Genomic DNA, 5,000 nt, shown 5'->3' with positions numbered 1-5,000 from the left:
GAGCGGCGGACAACGAGCGAAGCGAGAGGCAGCACCATCCCTGCTATACGAAAGCCCCATCCAGCCCTGTGCCACCCGGGGGGTTCCAGGGTGCTGAGATGGCTGACATTTTGCTCCGCTCACGACGGTCACCGCGCGACGCAAGAACAGCCCAAAAACAGGCCAAAACGGCCCAAAAAAGGGACAAAACTGGCCATTTTTGGCTGCGCGAGCGAGCGGCGAGCGGCGGACAGCGAGCTAAGCGAGAGGCAGCACCGTCCCTGCTATACGAAAGCCCCATCCAGCCCTGTGCCACCCGGGGGGTTCCAGGGTGCTGAGATGGCTGACATTTTGCTCCGCTCACGACGGTCACCGCGCGACGCAAGAACAGCCCAAAAACAGGCCAAAACGGCCCAAAAACGGGCCAAAACTGGCCATTTTTGGCTGCGCGAGCGAGCAGCGAGCGGCGGACAGCGAGCGAAGCGAGAGGCATCACCGTCCCTGCTATACGAAAGCCCCATCCAGCCCTGTGCCACCCGGGGGGTTCCAGGGTGCTGAGATGGCTGACATTTTGCTCCGCTCAAGATGGTCACCGCGCAACGCAAAAACAGGCCAAAAACTGGCCAAAACGGGCCAAAACTGGCCATTTTTGGCTGCGCGAGCGAGCGGCGAGCGGCGAACAGCGAGCGAAGCGAGAGGCAGCACCGTCCCTGCTATACGAAAGCCCCATCCAGCCCTGTGCCACCCGGGGGGTTCCAGGGTGCTGAGATGGCTGACATTTTGCTCCGCTCACGACGGTCACCGCGCGACGCAAGAACAGGCCAAAAACTGGCCAAAACGGCCCAAAAACGGGCCAAAACTGGCCATTTTTGGCTGCGCGAGCGAGCGGCGAGCGGCGGACAGCGAGCGAAGCGAGAGGCAGCACCGTCCCTGCTATACGAAAGCCCCATCCAGCCCTGTGCCACCCTGTCACGACCTTAGCTGGTTTTGCCTAAGGCGTGCGGCACCCTCGCGCGTCCGTCCGCAAAGGTCAGCCTCCCCGAAGCCTCCCATTGTCCCTTAGGACCAACAAAAGAGAGAACGGGTTGAAGAGAACGCCTCAATCGGGATCCACAAGCAAACATGTCCGAAAAACACTTCATAGACAATGTAAATTACAAACAGACTTTACAAGCTCTGAATAGTTGCACAACAAAGGGTAAAATGGTCCATTACAGACCGAAAAGCTCTCGAACGTGTCCACATGACACAACCTTTATTTACAAGCCTAAAGAGGCCACCAACCCAACTAAAATGGGACTATTAAGCCTTCGGCCGCCCCTTTTACATTCTATACAAGGCATGAACATGCCAAAAGACAACGGACAGACATAAGCATTACATCCAACATCTTGTTTAGAAGTTTGTCCGTTACATTCTCCCCCACTTATCCCTTCGACGTCCTCGTCGAAGCCTTTGTGAACACTGCAACTCTTCGCCTTTGCTGAGTCTTCAATCTTCCGCTCCAGCTACAATGCACCTCCTGGCTCCCAGCTGCTCTCCGCTGCTGTTTCTGAGTAGTCGAACCTTTGATCCGCCATGCTGCTTCAACTCGCCAATGACTCTGACTCTGGTGTGGGGTTGGCTGAGTTGTGTTGATCCTTGTCGATTCTTGCGGATCCACCAAATGAAGGAAAAGACCATTCTTACTGCGCCAGTTTCTCAAAATTTCCACATGCTGCTTGAACTGGGTGGATGCTTGTTGGAGCTTTAACGAGCATCGCCTCGCAAACTTCTGAAGTTTTGGGTCCTTCCTCCACAAAATCTGCTCATTGACTCTTCTTTCAGTTAGTTGTCACATCCAAGTAGGTTCGCATCACTTCCGCTTTCGATTGGCATTTCGTTGGGAAATGAAGCGGACAATCTACTCTCAGTAGCACTGATCACCGTTGGTGAGGATTTTGACAACTATTGTCTTCCATTATCTTCGAAGGGTCTTTGAACTTGTGCAGAGCTCCTCTGCTGGATAGATAAGAGAACTGGGGTACTCGGTTTCGCCCATTCTCTTAAGAGTTGAGAAGGCAAAGGTTACTTGACTTCGCCCGCCTCCTCGAGGTTGTACTTCATGCATCGAGCTGGTTACTGGCCTTCGCCTGCTCTTTGCTCACACTTCTGAAGCACTTGAAGTGTTTGCACTCCTTGCGTTGAGTTAGCTACTGTGATTCACCTTCTCAATGCCATTGAACTTCTGGAATGCAGGAAGTTTTCACCCCAACTTGGAGTAATTCTCTGATAGATGAGGTCGCCTCTGGGATTGTACCGTCTTCTCCATCAACCCTGCCGCCTACTCCACTGAGTAGCAAAGGTACAGCACCACGTACTGCCTGCTTCGTTCCTTGGTCATGCACTCTTGCATGACCCGAAGTCCTTCACTTACGGCTATCTTGATGAGAAACTTGTTGACACCGGTCTTACGAAGTTTCTTGGCCTCTGCCCTTCAGCCTTGTCTCGGTACTTGGAGATTGCCTCTGCATGCTCCACCTCCTCGGCCCCTTTCACGACCAAGCGCTCTCCCTCCGTGAGAGCAAGGGATCAATGACTTGCACGGAAGTCCCGCCTCTGCGGTGCCATGGCGCTGCCATGCCCATGGCCCTACTATCCGTCGCTTCGCCTCTGTATCCCTTTCCTTCACAATCAGTAGAGATGTCTCCGTGGCACTCCTCTGAGTCCACCTCCATTCTAACTGATGCTTGATTTTGGGTAGCTAAGTCCCTCTGGACTCATCGTCGCTTCCTCGCCCCTTTCGACCTCCTGCTTCAACACCTCTGTGTTCTCCAAGCAGTCTGTTTGGTCGATGGAAAGACAGACTGCAACTCCCATGCATGGCCTCTGCCATCACATTGTAGGGTTTGCACCGATTCTGTTCTCCTTAGCTTCCTTGGTAGCAACGTTCGCTTACTCGACCTTGTCCTCTGACTTGTCGGGCTCCCTTAAGCGAATATGAGCTCTGGAGCAGTCCAACTCTCCAGCTGCTTCGATCATACCTCTGCATGATCAAGTCCCTCTCATGGGACTCACTGGTACTTGCATTCGAACTCTTCCCTTGGTGGAACCCAGCCCCCATATGCTGATGACCAAGGTTTTCATCCGATGCAAAATTCGGTGCACGCCCGGAAGACCCGCCTCTGCGGTACCATGGCCTTCACTCCTTGAATCCATAGCCCTTCTTGCCGTCGTGTTGTTCACCAAAGCGGAGCTCCCAGTAGCTCCCGATCATACCTCCATATGATCTCATCCCTCACGGGACATGTCGTGTGTGTCGCATTGCCACGAACTGTTCCACCACGATCCGCTGCACCATGTCGCCTCCTGGTGACATCTCCATTGCATTCTGATCCTTGTGGAATAAACTCGAATTGTGAACCCTCCATGTGTGGCCTCTGCCAATACATCGCAGGGTCTCCTCCACCTTCGATTTTGTTCGCTCCTTTGGCAATCGACCTTCATCCACCCACTCTTGGGTCACACCTAGATGAAGCACCGCTCTAGGACAGTCCGTCGCCGAGTAGCTCCCGAAGTCCACCGACTTCGCTGTAATTTGTGCACCATTGCCTGGATCCTGGGCCTCTGCCCCTACCAGCACAATCTCCGCTGCACACTGCTTCCTTCATAGCAACTCAAATGGCAACACTGTGGCATATTCTTCAAGAGTACCCGCCTCTGCGTCCTCTTGCCCCGTGCTAAGGCCTTCTGTACCCAACTTCGCCTCCGCAAATTGAGTCGCCTTAGTTCCTCCATCGAATGCTCCTCCGAGATAAAGTGCATGTGCCCCGAAGCTCCCTTCGTCTTTGGCACCATGCAAGATGAGTCCGCTCTGTCAGAATGAAGGACCCAGGGAACAGCATGATTCTACTCCTGCCTCTGCAAGAGTTCATGTCCTTGACCTCTGTCTAGGGAAAGCGCTGTGCCTCTGCTCCATGTTCCAACTTCTATGCTGGCTCCCTTCATGCGGCTTGGGTACTTCGCCAAGTTACACCCAAGTTGCTCCGCTCCTCGTTTCTGCATTGAGTCGATGGTGGCCCTCGCGCCCACCATTCCACGGGTCAGCCCTCCCTTGAGTCCGATCTCCATATCGACTCCAAGTGTGCCTCCATTTGAGTTGCTTTGGGTCGCTCCCCCACTTGATCTCGCAATGCATCCACCAATGCATTCTCTCAAGCGAGATCATGCGACGACTCCTCGCCGCTTGCTCAGTCCATCGAGCTTCGTGGAGTTGTTGTTTGTGAGGTACTCCTCCTCAACATGTGAAGTCCGTCTCACATGATTCTCCCTCTGGAGAGCTGAGACTTATCCCTCCTGGATAACTGTCCCGTTGGAGCAACATCTCTCTTCGTTTCGGAGACCACCATCCCCTTGGACTACTCCGATCTGCTGAACAAACTGTGCATTGTTCTGCCTCTTGCAAACGCACTTGCTAGATTGCGCCTCCACGTCAATACAGCCACCGCTGCACCCCTCAAGGCCTAGCAACATGCTGAACTCGTTGCACACTTCAGCCTCCTCCGGACGTATCCTTCGCATGTCGAAGAGAAAGTTTCAATGCTCCATGGCGACGAGTCTCGACCGCCTTGGGATGGCCACGAACAATCCATCGTCCGCATACAAGCCCATGCATGAGTACCGAATTCTTCGAGTTAGCAATTCCCCTCACCTCTGTGAGCTTTGCACAACTCTTTCGGTCGCTGAGCAACTCATTCCACTTTGCATGGTCTCGTCCTTTGCCAAGCGCCTCGCTTGCCTTGAGCACCATCAAGTAAAGTTGTCAACGTTGAGCCGTAGCTCAAACTCAGCCATCCCAACCTTTGTGCGCTCCAAATTCTTCCAAGCTTGCCTGTTCTCGTGGTGCCTCTTGCGCGAAGGGTTGGCCATTCCTCTGAATGCCAATCTCAGATGCCCGCTCCTCTGAGCGACTCTTTTCCCTACATCTCCATGCCCGTTTTCCCTCAAACGGTCGCGCGTGTGCTGACTGCCCTCAACGCAGC

This window comes from Musa acuminata, unplaced genomic scaffold, assembly GCF_036884655.1.
Source record: "Musa acuminata AAA Group cultivar baxijiao unplaced genomic scaffold, Cavendish_Baxijiao_AAA HiC_scaffold_1126, whole genome shotgun sequence".
NCBI classification, from domain to species: Eukaryota; Viridiplantae; Streptophyta; class Magnoliopsida; order Zingiberales; family Musaceae; genus Musa; species Musa acuminata.
The sequence above is the reverse complement of the archived record's forward strand: the minus strand, read 5'-3'. Positions refer to the sequence as shown.